The sequence below is a fragment of the Stigmatopora argus genome, chromosome 5 (assembly GCF_051989625.1).
Source record: "Stigmatopora argus isolate UIUO_Sarg chromosome 5, RoL_Sarg_1.0, whole genome shotgun sequence".
In the NCBI taxonomy this organism is placed as follows: Eukaryota; Metazoa; Chordata; class Actinopteri; order Syngnathiformes; family Syngnathidae; genus Stigmatopora; species Stigmatopora argus.
Genome location: NC_135391.1, coordinates 20,643,486 through 20,666,608, shown reverse-complemented (window position 1 = coordinate 20,666,608; position 23,123 = coordinate 20,643,486). Strand labels below are relative to the sequence as shown.

The following is a 23,123-nucleotide window of genomic DNA, read 5'->3' as shown; positions in this document are numbered from 1 at the left end:
ATACTGAATCACATTTGAGGTGATAAAATTTTGCAGTCCCCCCATCCTAAATTTTGGCCTCTGATTAACAAGGTGACAAAAAATCCTGAAATTTTCAACAATCTAAAGAAACCAAGACGTCCCGGCAGATGAGTGGTTAGCGCATCGGTCTCACAATGGTCGGTCCTGTGTTCAAATCCAGGTCTGTCCACCTGTGTGGAGGTTGCATGTTCTCCCCGGGCCTTCGTGGGTTTTCTCCCGGTACTCCAGTTTCCTCCCATATTTCAAAGACATGCATGGTAGGCTGATTGGACACTCTAAATTGCCCCTAGGCATGAGTGTGAGCGTGAATGGTTGCTTGTCTCCTTGTGCCCTGCCACCAATTCAGGGTGTCCCCCGCCTCATGCCCAGCTTGGATAGAGTGCTTTCTTATCCAAGGTTGCTGTCATGTCGTTGTCTTGCTCCCAGTTTTTCTTCTTTGGTTGTTGGTTGGTTGGGCTATTGCCATGTTTACATGTGTGTATAATACAACAACCCCCCCCCCCCCCCCCCCCCCCAGCCCAAGTGCATTTCTTTTTGTACCTTGTCACCCTAGTTTACTCACCAACTCGGTGGCGCTGTTATTGTTATACTTTGTTACCCGCATTTTCTGATGTGCTCTCTTTATTTAATAAACATTATTATGCATATGATTTCCTGTTTCTGAGTCTGTGTCGGGATATACCTTCAACACTTTGCCGTTTCGTAACCCAATAGGTTAACCATATGGATCCCACAGACCATTTCTGATCATGTCCATATGATCAGCAAGCATGAACAGTGGACATGATAGGGGTACTAATCACAAAGATAAATATGTTGGCTTCACCTTTTTGTTCCGTTGATAGGATTGACGCTGCCCTTGAAAAAATGGAAACATGCTCAAGAATGGATATTGCCACATCCCCACCATTATGGGAGCAACCCCAGCGCCTGCCAGCATCTTTTGCACCAGTGTTCCTTAATTTTTGACCAGCAGCCCCACACATTCGCTAGTGATAGGTCCCAGGTGGCAGTCGTCTGCTTGATTCAGGGCGACCTAATGGCGGCGGACTACTTCATTCTGTTTTGTATTTTGGCCATGGACTGTGGCTTTGATGGTGCTGCACTGTGTGGTATCTTTTGTGATGGGCTGTCTCTCTGGGTGAAAGATGAAGTAGCTGCTGGTGATACTAGTCTGTTCAGGAGAAACTGATTGATTCGGCTGCAGAATTGGCTGAGGGATTGAGGGAGCCAGTGAGTGCCAGGGACATCTGGGGCTCTCAGCAGGGAATAGGCTATTGGCTAACTGGGAGGACGACGTCAATGAGTCACCATTTGTCTTGGCGATGGAGGGGGAGCCAATGCAAGTCAGCGATGGCACGAAGAAGACGGACGAGAGAATGGTTATGGAAATCTTGTATATATATATATATATACCGTAATTACTCGAATATAACGCGCACTCGAAAATAACACGCAGGTAATTTTGGGCCAAAAATATCTGGAAAAACGCAGTCGTCGAATATAGTGCGCACCTGAAATTTCCCGCTGACGAAAATCAGAAATCTTACCTTTTTTTCTTCGTTTCACGATTGTTTTGTTCAAACAAATTTATTCATTAGAATCCTTCAAATGAAGAGTTCCTCTCTCTCTTTGTCTGTCCTCTTGTTATGATCGCGCCGCGTCGCTGGGTCGTCGCAGCGCGATCGGGGGCATCTGTTACGGTCGAGTCCTTTAATGAATCAACCAAGGCGTGGAAACAAACGTGGCCGCATGCGGCGCGCATACGGACAGAGGCAACAGAATAACGACAGCTAGCGACCGCTAGCAACCGCTAACAACAGTCAATGATAGTCAACGATAGTGAACGATCCGGCGACATGTGATGACGCGTCGCTACTTAAATACAGGAAACGAAAGCAATGAATGGATTGGCTACAGCCGGTATGCGTCAACTTCCTCTTCCTCCCACAACACATCATCCGATTGGCTTTACGAGATGACGTAAAATCCGTGCGTCAAAGTGAGTTTGACAATGCTTTTTAAGATCGAAAATTTTTAATTTATTTTAGTTATTGATCGATACGTCAAATACAAATTACACTCGCAGCAATTGGTCAAATAAAACATAAATAAAATAAATAAATAAAATAAAATAATAATAAGTTTTTTTTTTTTTTTTGTTATTGATTATAACACGCACCCCCAACTATTGGAATTAATTATATAGCAAAAATCTGCGTGTTATATTCGAGTAATTACGGTACATATATACATATATATATACATATATACATATATACATATATATACATATATACATATATATACATATATACATATATATACATACATATACAGACACTCCTCAACTTACGAACGCAATTGGTTCCGAGCGATTGTTCATAAGTTGAATTTGTTTGTAAGTTGATTTAGTGCTATATTTTGTATTATAATTTATGTTTAAGGCCTATATAAGTATATTGAAGGTTTATATAAGTGCATTTGTATGTTTAAGGCTTGTATAAGTAACACGCATTGGTTTGTACTGAAAAAAAAACATTTAATAAAATGGAGAGAATATGTACAGTACTGTAGAGAGAGAGATAGATTTATGTATTAGAAACTGGCCAAAAGAAGCGACCTAATGACGATTGCAGTTTTCTTCTTTTTTTCATCATAAATGATGCAGTAGCACTGTATGGCATCATTCAATTGATTTGCAAACTTTGTGCAACGTTCAATATTTGGGTCCTGCTGCTCGATCTTTCTGTTTATAAATGGTACTGAATGTGCAACGCTCAACCACTCTCACGCGCATCAAGCTTCGTTATTATTGCCACTCGTTTCAAATGAAATGGCTTGCCTCTTCCTGCAACTCCCTCAATAGAAGCCTTTAGCTTTTTACCAACCATATTCAATATTGGATGCATGAGATATTTAATGATACAAATGAAAAAGGTTCTTTGCACACTGGAGATACATTCACGCACTTCCGCATTGCAACGAAGAAGGTAGATGCTGGGTGAGCTGAGCTCTCACAGCGCCAGGCGTCGGTATTAGCGGCGGAAAGAAGTACTACTCCGAAAAAGACGCGAAATACAAAATTGGACTTGCGAACATTTTTGGACTTAAACGCAATTTGCAGACATGTTCGTATGTACCGTTGTTCGTAAGTTGAATGTTCGTAAGTAGGGGAGCGTCATCAGTAATAACCTCAGATGCTCCCCTACTGCTGGCCTAAGAAATATCTGAATCATATTATATTTTGTCCATCAATACTTATTATTCCAAATGGTCTGTTAGCTTCCTTTCATTGCTTTCCCCCCTGGTTGCACTGCTTCCAGATGTGTGTTTTCATATGGAAGCATTTAACCAATCAAATTTCAGCCATTATTTGTTGCCAGATCAGATCTGCCTCAAAGCCTTCACAATCATTTCTGCGGGCTCTGTTGCATTAAACAAGACTGTTGCTTTTAACCAATCAGATTTCGAGTTGGCAACCCCACAATACTTTTTCGCAGCCATTGGCATTTTGCTGGCTGGGATACGTCATTGCTTTCACCAACTATGATTGGCTAGTAGGCGGGCCAAAGCCATAGTGAGGCAGCCCAAGATCGCAAACTCCATCCACAATGGCCGACCCAAAAACAAATGGATTTGGTTGCAGATTTGCGCACAAAGATGTTTTCCAGATGGACTTTTCCACTTTTCTGCTAACTACAAAGAGCTACCAAACTGTATTTGGAGCTAGCTACACAAGCAAATATATTGTTGTGTTGATTTAAAGCCATTTTCAAGACGGACTATGCCGGAAATATGACAAGACAGGCTCGACTTTCATCATTAGCTTTGATGGCGATAGAAAAGAAGGAAGAAAGAAAGGAGGATGGATATTGTGTACAGTTAAAAAGAGTTTTGAGTGAGTATAATATGGCTATATTCCTAAATAATATTTCAATTGTGGGCCCGGTTCTGATAACTGAAAAGCTCCAGTGTTTGTATTTAAGCTCCAGTGTTTGTATTTAATCACTAAATGCTGCTAGGATGTGGATTTTACCCCAGTTTAATTTTTGCCGTTTCGCCATTGACGTCCATCGCTGTCTTTTCCCGAGGAAATCACCCCCTCGCCTGGTTGTAATGTCTCAAAAGCTCCAATATTGTATTCAATCAATAAATGCTGCTACGAAATGGATTCTACCTAATTTTAGTGCATTTTTTGTCATTTCACGTATGGACGTATCGACGTTCATCGCTGTCTTTTTACCAGGGAAATGATACTCCAGGCCCGGTTCTGATGTCTAAAAAGCTCCAGTATTTGTATTTAATCAATAAATGCTGTTTTCGGCTGGATTTTACCCCATTTTCGGGCAATGTTTGCCCGTACGCCATTGACGTTCATCGCTGTCTTTTCCCGGGAAAATCGCCCCCCTGGCCTGGTTTTAATGTCTGAAAAGCTCCAGTATTTGTATTTAATCATGAACTGCTGCTAGGAAGTGGATTTTACCCCATTTTTGTGCATTGATTTATTGATTATTTTAATGTGTTGCAGCTCTAGCTCCAGTAGAGGTTTTATAGCCATAAAATAGTTTTTGAGAGTTGGATTGATACATTGAAGGCGCTACGAGAAAATGCACCGACCGCCACTGATATATATATATATATATATATATATATATATATATATATATATATACACACACATATATATACATACATATATGTATATATATATATATATATATATATATATATATATATATATATATATAAAAATATAAATATAAATATATATATATATATATATATATATATATATATATAAAAATATAAATATAAATATATATATATATATATATATATATAGTTGTCAGTCTAGCTCTGAATGCTCTGTTGTTGCCAACATCTAGCGGCAGGAGTTCTTTTATAAATCCACCCTAGTAAATGACGGCCACTGTCAATTGGTTGACTAAAGAACTATATATCCCAGCAGTCACTGCGCACTACTTTTTCTACCGGGAAAATAGAGTCGGGGGCTGCATCGCTTTCACCAACTATGATTGGCTAGTGATAGAGTGGACTAGCCAGAGCTACCAAACTGGAGCGAGCTGCACAAGCAAATATATTGTTGTGTTGATTTAATAGCGGTTTTGTCAACCCGCAATGGCTGAATGAGAAGAAATGGATTTGTTTGCAGATTTACTGTCAAAGCCATTTTCAAGACGGACTTTTCAAGAAAAAAAAGTTGGACATCATTAAGTAAGGTCGGGCAACTCCAAAGCAAGCAAGCCTGTCACAACCGGAAACGAACATTTTCAGCACTAAATCAAATAAAAACATATGCCAGAAATACGACAGGACAGGCTCGACTTTCAGCATTAACTTCGATGGCGATAGAAAAGAAGGAGGAAAGAAAGGAGGATGGATATTGTGTACAGTTAAAAAGGATTTTTGGTGAGTAAATTATGGCTGTATTCTTGCATAATATTTCAATTGTATGAGGTTATTACTGATGATTTTTTATGTGTCGCAGCTGTAGCTGCAGTAGAGGTTTTATAGCCATAAAATAGTTTTTGAGGGTTGGATTGATTCCGATAGCTGAAGGCATCACAAGAAAATTCACGGACCGCCACTGATATACAGTGGTACCTCGACATACGAGCACCGCGACATACGAGAATTTCGAGATACGAGTAAAATTTCGAGCAAATAATTATCTCTAGTTCATTTAAATTTGTTTATGTAATATTACGATTCACCGGTGCAAAAAGTCTGGAGTTCTTTTGTCAATCCACCCGGAATGACGGCGAGCACCAAATTAGTGTGCTCGCCGTCATACTGGGTGTATTGACAAAAGAACTACATATCCCAGCATGAACCGTGCATGGGGGAAAATGAAGTCGCAGGCTGCTTATTGTAGTTGCAAGACCTGTAGAGGATGGTGTGCCCTATCGACTGATTTATTTTATTTTATCGTGATACCAATTTTAATATTGGTCCATATATAAGTCGCACTGGATTATAAGGCGCCCTGTCTATTTTGGAGAAAATTTAAGACTTTTAAGTGCGCCTTTTAGTCGTGAAAATGCGGTATATATATATATATATATATATATATATATATATATATATATATATATATGTATGTATATATATACATACATACACACACAATCTATGAGTTAAGTTTGTCATATTTGGATCTCATAATTTTCATTTTAATCTGCGAATATTAAGATTTTTCTCTCAGAATATTACAATATATGACTTCTTAAATAACTCCTGACCACCAATCACGGCACACCAGTATGACACGGTACAGTGGTTGGAAAACACTAGATTTTGGTATGTGGGAGGAAACCTGAGTACCTGAAGAAAACCCACGCAAGCCTAGGGAGAACATGCAAACTCCATTAGGTGAGGACTGATGTGGGATCGAACCCTCAACCCCAAAACTTTGAGGCTTAACTTTGAGGCCTGCAATTTTCTTCTCTATTTAAGATTACTGGTGCGAATGAAATATAGAAGCAGGCCCTGTTATGCATCCTTGACTCATATAGCAAATTCTATTTAATGCTAAGCTTGTGCACATTACCAATGGCCACAGGCCGTACGTATTGTAACTGAGGGGCGGCGCTTGAGTGTGCTGGCCTTAAGCAGTCGAGGTTGAGTGTGAATGAAAGAGTAGTAAAAAAAACAGGGCATTACGCCACTAAATATCAGAAAACCACACAGAAAAATGCGTTATAGACAGTAATCCTTTGAATATTGCGGATAATGTAGACCACCCATGGCCGTGAAAATCGAAAATCTGCGAAGTATGATGGCCCCTGTTATTACTACATACCACATGTTTTCGCACCTATGCAGAAATACAAGTGCACAAGATGAATTATCATGAAGTCTCATCTCATCTCCTTTTCTGAACCGCTTTATCCTCATTAGGGTTGCGGCGGGTGCTGGAGCCTATCCCAGCTGACTCCGGGCCAGAGGCGGGGGACACCCTGAATTGGTGGCCAGCCGATCGCAGGGCAAAAGGAGACGGACAACCATGCACACTCACACCGATACCTAGGGGCAATTTAGAGTGTCCAATCAGCCTACTATGCATGTTTTTGGAATGTGGGAGGAAACCGGAGTACCCAGAGGAAACCCACGCAGGCCCGGTGAGAACATGCAAACTCCACACAGATGGACATGACCTGGATTTGAACCCAGGTCCCCACTGTGAGGCTGACGCGCTAACCACTCTCCGCCGAGCCGCCCTAAATTTAATCTATATCTTTATAAAATTTAAATACTTTAAGTACTGTACTCACAGCGAAAATAGTTCCTCTCTGCTTGATATAAATAAAAAAATGGTTAATGGGAGTTTTAGTCCAAGTCCTCGTGCACAGTCCAGACCTTGAAGGGCAGCTCCCTTTCAGCGCTCGGGATGAAACAGTTTAAGAACCAGTCCTTTCTAAATGCTTTCATGATCCAGGCTTTCCGGTTGCTCATCCATTAGACAGCAGTACGGCTTTGTTCTTGTTTTTTATAACATGAGGATGGTCAAACTAAAGCTGGCTTTACCGTGAAGCCATCCAGCAGCATCCCCACAGATGAGGATCTATGTGATCCCCGGCACTTTCAGTTCGTCTTTAAATAAGAATGTCCGTGAAAGCATCCTCTTCCAAAAAAAGACTAGTCTCATCCATGTTTAAAAACTTGCTCCGGAAGATAACTAACCATTCCCTTGAATTATTTGAGGGAACTTTTCCTCAAAGTTGCATTTCGCTGCCTCCTGGTCTGCAGTCTTATTCACTTGCGGCACTGGAACAAAGCTGAGGTTATCTTCATTGTCTTCGTCAGGAGCTAAGCTATCGTAAAAGGTCTTGGCTTTGGTTCTAATTATGTTAGTATCCAGAGGAATCATCTTCTCCTGATAGGTCATTCTCCATCTTAACGATGAATTTATTCCTCGTGGTTACCAAATGTTCACTTCTTCCTTCTTGATGAAATGCACAGTAGATTCATTCATGATGCAGGGCCCTTAAGAGGAGTTTTTACAAGGCCGATTCAAAATCCAAACACGTTATGCCATCTTCATGGCGTTATATACGACAAAAATCCCTCATAATATGCTGGTTCATTTTGTTATTTCTAGTTACCACTCGCTTGCAGGCATTGGTAAAGGATATTGTTGCCAATTTCCGAATGTTCACTTCTTTTTTGGTATATGCACGGTAGATCAATTCATGCCGAATGGTGTGCTACGCCTTTAGCATATCTAGCAATGTCACTTTTTCTGTCACTGTCATCATGTCTCATTTTTTCTTGGGCTCGTTGTATGTTTTGGATTAACTAACCCTAACCCTAACTATACCCAAAACGCCTAAGAGGCATTTTCGATTCGAAATCTGAACAAAGCTGGAATATGCTCGGCGTAGTCTTCCTCCACGAATGTATGTGAAATAAAATCGGAACAAAACATGGAAAAGGCAAGACGTCGTCCTTCTTGGCGTTTTATGCCATTCGGCTCGTCATTCTTCTTCTACGGTGAAATTTCATTTCTTCTTCGGCACTGAGTGCCACTCAATTCAGCGACGAAAAAGAAGCAGTGCCTGACTCCCACCATTTTCCATCTTCTGTCTTCCGCTTGCAAGTTTCAGCGTGAATTCTTATATTTTCATGAACATTTCTGGTTTGGATACTTTATATCAGGGGTCCCCAAACCGGTCCTCGAGGGCTGGTGTGGGTGCAGGTTTTTGTTCCAACCGATCCAGCACAGACAGTTTGACCAATGAGATTTCAGCAGAAAACAAGAAGCACCTGACTGCAATCCACTGATTTCACTTGTAGGACACCAGATTGGTGAAAAGGTGTCCTCTTTCTGGGTTGGAATGAAAACCCGTACCCACTGCGGCCCTATGTGGAATAGTTTGGAGACCATTGCTTTATATAATAATAAAAATAATAAAAATACAGAAGCCGCAAATGTTGAAGCCATGAGGTGAAGGACGACAGTAGCTGTAATGCACAGATGTAAAACCAATTCCATAAAGGGCCAAGTGGGTGCAGGTTTTCCTACCAACCAATGAAGACGACACTTTGGCACCAATCTGTTCTACTTCAACTGTAATTATCATATTTTGTTACATATATACCGTATTTGTCGGTAAAAAAAAGATGAATGAATCGAGTGTACGGCTTATATGTGCACAAATTAGACTTGACATGCACGAAACTGAAGGTGACAAGGATGAAACGCCATAACGCAAGACAAATTAATTTTGACGTTTATAAATGAAATTCAAGAAGAAAATAAACCACATCTTGCTTAAAATTAGGAAAAACACAATTACTTGTGCCTGCGATTGCTTCCTCAGGGACACACCATCTTACCTAGGGTTGACAAATCAGACCGCTACGGACACACTTCCTGGTTTTACTGCTCACTTCACTTTCTTTTTGAATTTGTCTACGTGCTGGCAACACGCTTTAGGAATGTATAATCCAGCAATTGATTTATACAGTATCTCAGAAATACTACATGCGATGATTTTTCCTAAAAATTCCCCTTCAAAGTAACATTTGTACTCTCTATTAAAACCATGAATATTGAGGTACAAATTGTGTCAGTGGGCATTTTATATGAGAGAAATTGTAAATTTCAATGATTTTAAGGCACATTTAAGGGTACGGCATATACGTGGAGGCGGCTGATATGCGAGAAAATACGGTGGTGGATTGCAGGCAGGTGTTGCTTGTTTTACCAGAAACCTCATTGCTAAAACTCTGTGCTGTTTCAGTTAAAAGGTTGTAAGGAAAATCTGCACCCACCTAGGCCTTTGTGGAATCTCTTTGATACCTGTGCTGCAATGTGTAATGTTGGTGATTTGTAGATCAGTGTTTCACACTTTGCACTTTCATTAATTCATTCATTCATCAGCCGTAGTGTTTATTCTTACAAGGGTCGCGGGGGGTGCTGGAGCCTATAATAGCTAACTAAGGGAACCAGGAGGGGGACATCTTGATTTTGTGGCCAGCCAATCGCAGGGCACGAGATGGACAGCCATCCAGGCTCACACTCATACTTACACAATTTAGAGTGTTCAACCAGCCTAGCATGCTTGTTTTTGGGATGGAGGAGGAAACTGGAGTACCCAGAGAAAACCCAGGAAAGCCCTGGGAGAATGTACAGAGGTCCCGACCTGGAATTGAACCTTTGATCTCAGAACAGTGTCAGAACATTTGGTCACTGGGCTGCCCTTTCATCATTGAGTTTAGTTATTTTTCATTATTAGTGGGATATTATTGGTTTAATGTAAAAGAATATATACAAGTAATTGACAATTAATATCAGCACTTTGCTTAGATAGAAAAGTGTTTACCAGTACCACTTTTCAAAGACTTTGCCTGGTTGTTTTAATGACATTTTTTTAGGGTTCATACTCAGAAGCTTTAACTAAACAGTTGAACAGGATTTATGTACTTAAAACAGTAAAGTCTTAATAAAATACATACAGAATTTTTCAGGTTATTTAACGCTTTGATATGCAAGTTACTGTTCCAAAATATCTGTCCAACAAAGTTCTGGACATGGGTGTGAAGTGACCAGATGTTGTTGTTTTATGTAAGCCAAGTGGATGTGGCTGGGAAATTATCAAATGTTGTTATCATGTTGTCGTGCGTGCTTATATGAATGTTTAAAGCCAAACCTGAAAATGTGCAATATACTCACAAGCCAGGACATGCAATACTTTTGTTATTATTGTTCGCGAAACATATCTGCTCTTTTAATGAGCTCTTTTAATATAATGACTTTAATATCTTATTTTTAATAGTACCTTATGATAATATTAGTTAAATATAATGTAATAATACTCCAAAAGCAGTCACTGGCCTTACATCGCCAAAAGTTGAAGTTCGTTATCAGAATTTTATTTCATATTATTCTACAGTTGCTTGCAACGAAGAATTCTCTTTGCTTTACTATTAAACTTGCTTTGCTCATCATGATTAGCATCAAATTGAGACGAGGGCCCTGACACTTCAATCCTAGTCTGTTTTGACTACACATGTATCAATGCACATGCACGCTCAGACATCTCACTTGTGTTTCCACCCCTCCCCTATATATACAATATACGTATATTACAATATACGTATATTACAATGTACGTATATTACAATGTACGTATATTACAATGTACGTATATTACAATGTACGTATATTACAATGTACGTATATTACAATGTACGTATATTACAATGTACGTATATTACAATGTACGTATATTACAATGTACGTATATTACAATGTACGTATATTACAATATACGTATATTACAATATACCAGTAGCGGTCGGTGCATTTTCTTGTAGCGCCTTCAACGTATCAATCCAACCCACAAAAACTATTTTATGGCTATAAAACCTCTACTGCAGCTAGAGCTGCGACACATAAAAAATAATCAATAAATCAATGCACAAAAATGGGGTAAAATCCACTTCCTAGCAGCAGTTCATGATTAAATACAAATACTGGAGCTTTTCAGACATTAAAACCAGGCCAGGGGGGCGATTTTCCCGGGAAAAAACAGCAATGAACGTTAATGGCGTACGGGCAAACATTGCCCCAAAATGGGGTAAAATCCAACCGAAAACAGCATTTATTGATTAAATACAAATACTGGAGCTTTTTAGACATCAGAACCGGGCCTGGAGTATCATTTCCCTGGTAAAAAGACAGCGATGAACGTCGATACGTCCATACTTGAAATGACAAAAAATGCACTAAAATTAGGTAGAATCCATTTCGTACCAGTATTTATTGATTGAATACAAATACTGGAGCTTTTGAGACATTACAACCAGGCGAGGGGGTGATTTCCTCGGGAAAAGACAGCGATGGACGTCAATGGCGAAACGGCAAAAATTAAACTGGGGTAAAATCCACATCCTAGCAGCATTTAGTGATTAAATACAAACACTGGAGCTTAAATACAAACACTGGAGCTTTTCAGATATCAGAACCGGGCCCACAATTGAAATATTATTTAGGAATATAGCCATATTATACTCACTCAAAATTCTTTTTAACTGTACACAATATCCATCCTCCTTTCTTTCTTCCTTCTTTTCTATCGCCATCAAAGCTAATGATGAAAGTCGAGCCTGTCCTGTCATATTTCCGGCATAGTCCGTCTTGAAAATGGCTTTAAATCAACACAACAATATATTTGCTTGTGCAGCTAGCTCTAAATACAGTTTGGTAGCTCTTTGTAGTTAGCAGAAAAGTGGAAAAGTCCATCTGGAAAAGATCTTTGTGCGCAAATCTGCAACCAAATCCATTTGTTTTTGGGTCGGCCATTGTGGATGGAGTTTGCGATCATGGGCTGCCTCACTATGGCTTTGGCCCGCCTACTAGCCAATCATAGTTGGTGAAAGCAATGACGTATCCCAGCCAGCAAAATGCCAATGGCTGCGAAAAAGTATTGTATTTGTATTATATAAGTACAGATATTTCTTAGGCCAGCAGTAGGGGAGCGTCTGTATGTATATATATATATATATATATATATATATATATATATATATATATATATATATATATATTTATATATATATACATACATATATATACATATATATATATATATATATATATATATATATATATATATGTATATATATATACACAATATCCATCCTCCTTTCTTTTTTCGTTCTTTTCTATCGCTATCGACGCTAATGATGAAAGTCGAGCCTGTCCTGTCATATTTCCGGCATTGTGGGTGGAGGCTGCCTAACTATGGCTTTGGCCCGCCTACTAGCCATTCATAGTTGGTAAAAGCAATGACGTATCCCAGCCAGCAAAATGCTAACGCCTATGAAAATCATTGTGGGGTTGCCAACTCGAAATCTGATTGGTTAAAAGCAACAGTCTTGTTTAATGCAGCAGACCCCGCAGAACTGATTGTGAAGGCTTTGAGGCAGATCTGATCTGGTAACAAATAATGGCTGAAATGTGATTGGTTAAATGCTTCAATATGGAAACACACATCTGGAAGCAGTGCAACCAGGGGGAAAGCAATGAAAGGAAGCTAACAGACAATTTGGAAAAATAAGTATTGATGGACAAAATATAATATGATTCAGATATTTCTTAGGCCAGCAGAGAAGGCCTTGAAGGCCCTGACGGCCCACCACTGCAATATACGTATATTACAATATACGTATATTACAATATACGTATATTACAATATACGTATATTACAATATACATATATTACAATATACGTATATTACAATACATGTATATTACAATACACGTATATTACAATACACGTATATTACAATACACGTATATTACAATACACGTATATTACAATACACGTATATTACAATATACGTATATTACAATATACGTATATTACAATATACGAATATTACAATATACGTATATTACAATATACGTATATTACAATATACGAATATTACAATATACGTATATTAAAATATACGTATATTAAAATATACGTATATTACAATATACGTATATTACAATATATGAATATTACAATATACGTATATTAAAATATACGTATATTAAAATATACGTATATTAAAATATACGTATATTAAAATATACGTATATTACAATATACGTATATTACAATATACGTATATTACAATATACGTATATTACAATATACGTATATTGCAATATACCTATATTACAATATACGTATATTACAATATACGCATATTACAATATACGTATATTACAATGGTATATGTATATTACAATATACGCATATTACTATATACGTATATTACAATATACGTATATTACAATATACGTATATTACAATATACGTATATTACAATATACGTATATTACAATATACGTATATTACAATATACGTATATTACAATATACGTATATTACAATATACGTTTCAACTCCAAGGGGAGAGGTGGAAACACAAGTAAGACGTCGGAGCATGCATGTGCGTTGATACGTGTAGTCAAAACAGACGAGGATTGAAGCGTCAGGGCCCTCGAATTTAATAAAACAACAGAAAAGATATGTAAGTTCAGAACGGAGTTGGGAAGCTCTCTCAGCGGTCGTTCTCCTTGCAACTGAACATTTCCAGAAGACTGTGTTTTCCTCTTTATTTGTGCGGAAATTTGGGAATGTCTAATGGCGAAACTGACACTCGTGAAACCAAAACAATTCTGGTTCGTGCAACACAAAAAAGGAACAAAACGAATTCAATGTCATACTAATACAAATTTTCTCTTGTAAATTACAATTTTAATATTTTACTATTACATAGTATGACTTTTTGTGTGCTCTTGGAGTTTTGTGTTGATTCTAAAAAAGAATTGAGATGAATTGTTCAAGAGCAGGTGTGGACTTTTGTTCCAACTTCTAAAGAGGAAACCTTTCCACAAATGTCTCTTTGAAATGCAATCTGTGCAGTCAGGTGCTTTTTGTTTCAGCAGAAATCCCATTGGTTAAACTGTCGCCGCTGGATCGGTTGGAACAAAAACCTGCACCCACAGTGGCCCTTGAGGACCGATTTGCCCACCCCTGGTTTAGCGTGTTGCCCTCACAGTTCTGGAATCAATGGCTCAATCCCAGGTGGGTTCCGACCTTCCTGGGTGTAGTTTGCATGTTCTCCCCCGACTTGCATTTCCTCACAGATGGCAAAACTATGCATAGTAGGCTGGTAGAACACTCAAAATTGCCCAAACGTGTGAGTGAATGGTTTTCCATCTCCTTATTCCCTGAAATTGGCTGTCCTCCAATTCATGGTGTCCCCACACCTGGTGCCCATAGTTGGTTGGGATAAGCTTCAGTAGCCCACCCGCCATCCACGCGGGCTCTTTGTATATCTTTCTTTTGTCTAATAGGCTGATATCCACTCCCTTCCTATGCCAAAATTATTGGAATTGGTAACCTGATCTTTCAACATTTTTGACCATTTTTTTTCTACAAGGAGAGCAGGAGAAGGAGAGCCTGCTTGCCTTGGTGGAATTCATTTGGACGGATATACAATGGATTTCTGCTTCGAAGTTCGTGTACCTAGCGAATCTGCACATCGAGGACATGGAAGATGGATTGGACACATGGTTGTGGGTTTCACGCTGTTGCCATTGGTGGAACCATGTTACAGCCTTTTTCAAAGGGCTTTGGCGGCACACTCTGAATTGGATCAGCTCCCCAAATTGGTCAAAGGCTCCGTTTAGATGGGGGAGTTGTATCGCAAGCTGTATGTGGCGAGTGACCAGGTTACTGGGAACAACCTCAAAATGGATGTGGTTGAACTCCTCCATAAAAGGGATGACAAATCTTGTGGAATTATGTCTAATACATAGGGCAGAGCGAGGAAGAGAAATCAGCAACAAGGCTCCAACTCGCAACGACATAATTCGGTCCAGTTAATCCATGGGGACTGACGAATAATGGATATTAGGGGTGCTCAGAGAATCAGAGGGAAGGTCAGTTGCCAATAGTCACATCTATAAAAAAACAGTAACACAGGTCCAAATTGCAGAGAAACAAATACCCATGTTGGTTGACACTGGAGCAACCTTTACTTCTATAAACCCAATACGCTTCAGACCTTCCGATGTCTGGTAAATACGACAAAACAGTGGGATTCTCAGGAACTGTCCAAACAATAACAATGACAGCTCCAATTCAACTAACGGTGAGGGGAGAAACAACTACAATGCCAGTTCTCATATCCAAGCAGACACCTGTAAATTTGTTGGGAAAGAGATGCCTTGTGCAAATTAAGTGTAAATATTTGTTAAGTGGAAAAAGTACATTGTTGCACAAATTCCAAAAGCGACAAAGCCGCGGTCTTAGTACCATTGTACAATTGCCCTGTACAAAAGGGGGCAGAACCGCCTCTACCTACTGAGGAGTCTACGGTCCTTTGGAGTGTGCAGGACACTGCTGAGGACTTTCTACGACACTGTGGTGGCATCTACAGTGTTTTATGCAGTGCTCTGTTGGGGATGCGGGAGCACGGAGAGGGACAGGAACAGGCTGAATAAGCTGGTCAGGAGGGCCAGCTCTGTTCTGGCCTGTCCTTTGGACTCTGTGGAGGAAGTGCGAGAGCGTAGGATGCTGACCAGGATGATGTCCATCATGGACAGCACCTCCCACCCCCTGCATGAGTCTGTGGAGTCTCTCCGAAGCTCTTTCAGCAATAGACTGCTGCACCCTCATTGCAGGAAGGAGCGCTTCCGCAGATCCTTCCTCCCATCAGCTGTCAGGCTCTTTAACAAAAAATGGCTGTGTTAAGACCTACCGTATGCATGCATGTACATCTATATGTATGTATATGTGTGCTTATATATATATGTGTATGTGTATGTATATGTATATATGTATATATATATGTGTATATGTATATATATAGAGATAGATATATAATTCAGCAACACACTTATTTATTTATATATTTATTCATGTATTTATTTATTAACCCACTTATTACCTATCTATTTATGTCTAAAATGTCTTTCCTATTTCTGCATCCTCACCCCCTTGCTACTGTGACAACGAAATTTCCCGAATACAGGATGAATAAAGTTATCCAATCCATCATGTAGTGAAACATTTGAAGAAAAATGGGAAACACAAACCAGAAACATGCTGCTGACACTGACCACTGAATATATCATTATTGGGCAGGAGGATGCTGCATTAAATGTTGAATCAAATGCCTTTCTTGCGCAATGGTACAATATACCTAACTCCTAGCCACACATAACTGCTGGTGAATGAATGTTTTGTGTCCAAAGATTTGGGACCAATGATAAAAACTGTGTCACGTTTAACTTGGAAAGCGGCAGAGAATCTGCTAATTTTCGTGTCCCCAGACGGGACAAAGATAAAAATTTAATGCGGAAAGTACATGATCTCAAAACCAAGAGAAGTGATCATTTTGCTTGTGCTCAGCGTTTTTTGGTGTCCCGTTACATGAAGACTCTTGTTCGCGTTCACATACAAAGAGAAACAATATTGTTATACGTGAAGGCCACAAGGGTTTAAACATAGTCCACATGTGTGTAACCATTTATTGAAGGAGGACCTTGAAGGGATACAACTAAATATTACTGTTTTACAGTATGTAGACAAATGGTTGATCTACGTGCCAACGCTCGAAGACTGCCATAGAGACTCAATTAAACTACTACAAAGACTCCCTGAGGGGGTACATAAAACCTTCTTGGCAAAGCGGCATTATTACCAGCCCGAGGTTGAATAACTGGGAATGAGTTATTTCACATGGGACAATTTCAGTGGCACCTTCTCAGTTGGAAGGAGTAAGTAAAGTGGCAATTCTGCGTACCGTGGGTCAGACGATGACCTTTTTGGGAATAATTGGCTTTAGCTCAAACTGGATAATATAGCTAGAGGTTAAAACAGTGCTCTTGAGATAACTAATGAAGGAGAGCGAAAACCAAACATTGAGGAGGCCATTGAACTGGACTAATGAGTCCAGAATTGTGTTGGAAACAATCAAACATAAAATGCAAACAGCTTGGCTGCACGAGATTATGGCACAACATTCTTCTTGTACGTGTCAAACCGACATAATCTGTATGCATCTGCAGTGCTAATGCAAGAGACGTGCAGTGGTCGGAGAAAACAGCCTGTAGCGTATTATAGTGCCGTGGTTCTTAACCTTTAATCCAAATAAAATATGGATAGGATAAACGACATCCATTACTGTGAAATGTATTCTCTTTAGAACAAAGCCAACCTAACATGCTTCTTTTGTAACTAAATGGAATTTTACAGTAACACCGCCTATGGAATTTTCCACTACACTCCCTATGTGTTAAGGCGTGCACGTCACTGCCTACTTTTGTGTCACCGCCTATTTTTGTGTCACCGCCTATTTTTGTGTCACGTGATCTTGTTTCAATAAAACCCGTCGATGCGGAAGTGTGGGTCGGGAGACCACTCGGAGACCATGCGTAGAGCGCAGGAAGATTGAACTCTGTCCGTCTCTTTCCGTGCTCCCCCTCCTGCAGAAGCGGTTAAAATCTCACTCCATTTGTCTTGGTGTGCTAACTTGTGTTCGACCTTATTGAATGTTCAGAGCGGACCTGACAATTACAATGTCCAAAAATGGAAATTATACAGAGCAGGGATTTGTAGCAATGAAGGAATAATTGGCAGCCACCAGTCTCATGGCTTTCCAGGACCGCAAAGCGGTTGATGTGATTCTGGTGGACCAAGGGGGCGTGTGTGCAATGTTTGGAGATCAATGTTGCACTTTTATTCCCAACGACACGTCACCCGATGGGTCCCTAACCAGAGCCGATGAAGACCTGCAGACCCTGGACCAGAATATGAAGAGGCATTCTGGAGTTTGATTGTCCGCTTGGAAAGACGTGTGAAGAATTGGCCTTCTCTGTAGTAATCTCAATAGCTGTTTTTGCTACTACTTTGACATTGTGTGGGCGTTGTCTTATCCCCTGCTTACGCACTCATTGACTTATAACTACGGCAAATGCGCCTACAAATTCCAAATTGCAAGAATTGTATCCACTTGTTACATAGCCGACTGGTGAGGGCATTGATGTCCATGACTATGATGAATATGAAAGTGAATTGGACGAGATTGATTTTGTTCTTCCTTTTTCAGACCTTACCTACAAGTAAGGGGGATTCGGGTAAAGAGCAGACCTGCACATTCCCTCCCAGGTGGAATTATATTTGTCATAAAAATGAGTTATTAAAATATTGGCTTAAGGACATTAGATTTTATGGAAATATATAATAAAAAGGGGGAATGTCATGATTTTATTTCACATTATTATACATTTGCTTGCAACGAAGAATATGCTTTGCTTAACCATTGATCTTGCTCTGCTCATCGTTTTAAGTATCATACCTGCTTCTAAAGAAGTAAATGCTTACTCCTGATAGCCTTAGTTGGAGCAAGAACGGACTGGACTCCTACCTGCCTTTTGCTAATAAACTTTACTCCTGGAAATCTAAACAAAGAGGATCCATCCGGGAGTCTGACGATGAGAAGAGGTGGAGCGAGCGCCCAACTCCAACATGTGGCGTGACGAGCCACCATCACAGGACGACGGAGGACTCAAGACGCCATTCTTACAGAGGCACAATAATCCTCTGGGTGGTAATAAAAGCGGAATCATAATTTGTAAAGACCGACAAAATTCAAAACAAAATTAGAATTAAGTTTAGTGTAAAAATAGATTGAATTTATTTTTGAGTGTGTCCACATTGTAATCCAAGTTCATTTAAATTTGTTTATGTTATGTTACGAGCATGTTGCCGTGCAAAAAGTCTCCCCCTCTCTCTGTCCTTCTACCCCTCCGCGAAATCCGTATAATTTTAATAATATTAAACACATTTTAGTAGTATTAAACCACTAGTTATTTGTTACTTTGTTAATAGATGGCAAATTAGAACCCCCATTGAGTAACTACATGGACAACGTCACCAGCCTCCTTCAAATAGCAGCATGCACATCTTGACTGCTGAAGAGGATGGACGAGTTGACATCATGGGCCAGGATGAAGATCAAACCCTCCAAATTCCGTAGCCTGTCACTCAGAAGAGGAGTCAGAAATGGAAACACCACCTTTGTCATTGGGGGAGAAGGAATCCCCCTGCTCTCTGAGCAACTCATCAAACATCTAGGGAGGCCGTACACCGCAGAGCTGTCTGATAAAAAGATGGAGAGAACCATCATGAGACAACTTACTGATGGCCTATCAAGGATTGACCAGAACCAACTCCCCAGAATGTTCAAGGTCTAATGCTACCAGTTCATACTCTACAGAAGGGTAATGTGGCCCTTGAAAATGAGCAAGATCTCCTCATCCACAGTGAGCAAAATTGATGGAAAAGCCAATTCATTCATCAGAAAGTGGTTACCGAAGCCATGAACCGGGTTTCCCGTGCCGGCTGGGCCGCCAGTCGCACCCATGCCGAAGCCACGAACCAGGTTTCCCGTGCCGCCTGGGCCGCCAGTCGCACCCGTGCCGAAACCACGAACCAGATTTCCCGTGCCGGCTGGGCCGGCAGTCGCACCCATGCCGAAGCCACGAACCAGGCTTCCGGTGCCGGCTGGCCCGCCTAGTTCCTGCCTGCCAAGTTCCTGCCTGCCAAGTTCCTGCCTGCCAAGCTCCTGCCCGCCAAGCTCCTGCCCACCAAGCTCCTGCCCCCCAAGCTCCTGCCTGCCAAGCTCCTGCCTGCCAAGCTCCTGCCTGCCAAGTTCCTGCCTGCCAAGCTCCTGCCTGCCTAGTTCCTGCCCGGCAAGTTCCTGCGTGCCAAGTTCCTGCCTGCCTAGTTCCTGCCTGCCAAGTTCCTGCCTGCCAAATTCCTGCCTGCCAAGTTCCCACCCGCCAAGTTCCCGCATGCCAAGTTCCTGCCCGCCCATAAGCGGCGTCGACACGCCGGGCCCCCTGAATGAGGTGGTTGGCGGTGGCGGCGACTCTCCGGGGCCCCTGGACGAGGGGGTCACCGCCCCCCGGAGCAGCCAGGGCAAGGTGCCCGACGACCTTTCTAAGATTCTGGTGTCTGTTAAGGGCAGAGCACTTAAAATGCCGGCGCGGACGCCCGCCGGATCGGGCTCTCCTACGCCTTGTCACTGGCCGGCGCGGACGCCCGCCAGATCGGCCTCTCCTACGCCTTGCCTCGGGCCGGCGCGGACGCCCGCCAGATTGGTCGCTCCTACGCCTTGTCTAAGACCGGCGCGGACGCCCGCCGATCCGGCCACTTCCACGCCTCGTCTCGGGCCGGCGTGGACGCCCGCCGGATCGGCCACTCCGACGCCTCATAACCAGCCGGCGCAGACACCCGCCGATCCGGCCACACCCATGCCTCGTCTCGGGCCGGCTTGGACTTCCGCCGGATCGGCCACTCTGACGCCTCGTCACCGGCCGGCGCGGACGCCCACCGGATCGGTCTCTCCTACGCCTTGTCTCAGGCCGGCGCGGACGCCCGCCGGACCGGCCACTCCCTCGCCTCATCACGGGCTGATGCAGACGCCCCCCGTACAATGTTCACGGTAAACCACCCGCCCTCCCTGTCTGCCTGCTTTTCTCTTCTCATGGACATTTGGCACCAGGACATCTGGAATCCGTCCCTTAGAGGGGAGGTACTGTCAGGAGCAGCTCGTTTGTCCCTCCTGCCTTGCCGTTATGTTCAAGAGGCTGCGCGTGATTCATGATTACTTCCTGATGTGTGTATTTAAACACCACGGAAGTGGTATTCATTGTCGGATTGTACAGCGTGATCCTGCATACATCGTTGCGAAGGTACCTGCGTAAATTCCTGCGTATGATTCCATGGCCATGCAGCCATGCTACCATTCTCCTCGATGTCACTTGTTCTCCATGCTCCGGTTTGGTTTCGTTTTGGATTCAAGTCCTTGTTGTTTTGTAAGGCTTTTCTGAGTTATTAAAGTTGTTGTCATGAGCACAAATCGCCTCGTCCCCTCCTGCTTCCCTGCTACTGGGTCCTAATCCCTCCGACCGCGGCACGAGACCACGGCGCGGTCGTAACACTAGGTCACTAAACCTAAAAAAAAACACCATTGACCAACCAGTCAAAACATAATTCATTTTTTCATTAGACTTCTGCATGCATAATCTCATTGGTACTCATTAGTTAGCAAGAGCATAACAACGTTATTAAAATAAATTAGACCTTTTGTACTTCAAAAGAGGTGAAATGACTAAAGAAGACACACATTTTCCTGTATATTTTTACTTTTTATATCTGTGTATGGCTCTCAAGGAATTACATTTGAAAATATGAATTGTTTATGGCTCTCTATGTCAAAAAATTTCCTGACCCCTGCTATATATGATTGCAAGATCTCAATAATGGCAGAGTATATCTCGTCTGAACCAAAATGTGTCGAGGTCCATTTCATTCTGTTTCTGATACAACTAGATAAAGGATGGGCGGATGATTTGCCTAAAGACGTTTCGCCGACAGACGTTTGACAGACGGACAGGTCGCCGAATGGACGTTCCACCGAACGTTAAATCGGCCGAACGGCTGTTCGGCCGAACGGAGCTTCGGCCGAGCGGAGGTTTCGGAGCTTCGGCCGAGCGGAGGTTTCGCCGGCGCGCTCGCCCCGCCCCCGGATTGTGTGTGTACAAGTTTTTCAACCTCAACCCGCGGGCCATATACGGCCGTTACAGATAACATTCATTTAGGAATAACAAGGGCATGTACTGCCCCCCGCAATAACAAGGGCATGTACTGCCCCCCGCTGGGCATATTTCTAAATACAAGTACACGGCATATAATGACATCAATCATGTTAAATCCATCCTAAAACAGCATTTAATGATCAAATTCAAATACTGTAGCTCTTTGGACATTAGAACCGAGCCCAGGGAAGTGAATTTCTCGGTAAAATGTCGCGATGATGTTGCGATAAGGCAAAAAAACGTCTATCCCTTTCCCTTCTCCTTCACACCACACTGACTGAACTTTCATACTCCACTGGACTGACAATCTTGCCTTAACAGTCAATGCATTTGTGGTCCATTTTCCCACCAATAGACGAAAGGATGTACGGATGTATCATGAAGCATAGTCTCTGTAACTGCCCTTGTCCTTTTGACTGACCCTTTCGTCCAACCCTATTCATTCTTACCTTATAGGGGGTCAGCGTCCCGACTTGTGGTGAGCAGTGTATTCCTTTCAAGATGTTTTTTTTTTCGATCCAGTATACCAGGGGTGGCCAAGTCCTATCCTCGAGAGCCCCTATCCAGTCTGTTTTCCATGTCTCCCTCCACCAACACACCTGAATTAAATAATCAAGATCGGTATGAAGCTTCTGGACAGCTTGTTGATGAGTTGATCATTTGATTCAGGTGTGGTAGAGGAGGGAGATATGAAAAACAGACTGGATAGGAGCTCTTGGGGACCGGAGTTGGCCACCGCTGGATAAACAGTGTTTATCCATCTCTTTCCATTGTTTTCACACTGTTACCGCAGCCCTTGCAATGGCGAGTCGGCATAAAGCTTTTCTTGTATCCCCGATATAGTAGATAATGTTATAACTAGAGCTGGGCGATAAAACGATAACAATAATTATCGTGAA

General features: G+C 41.6%; 1 protein-coding gene across 24 annotated transcripts in view; it reads right to left on the bottom strand.

Moving 5' to 3' along the window:
- The window catches only part of ttc16 (tetratricopeptide repeat domain 16), a 118,386-nt gene that overhangs the window by 29,479 nt on the left and 65,784 nt on the right, over nucleotides 1-23,123 (bottom strand). The gene's annotated exons all lie outside the window — the stretch shown is intronic.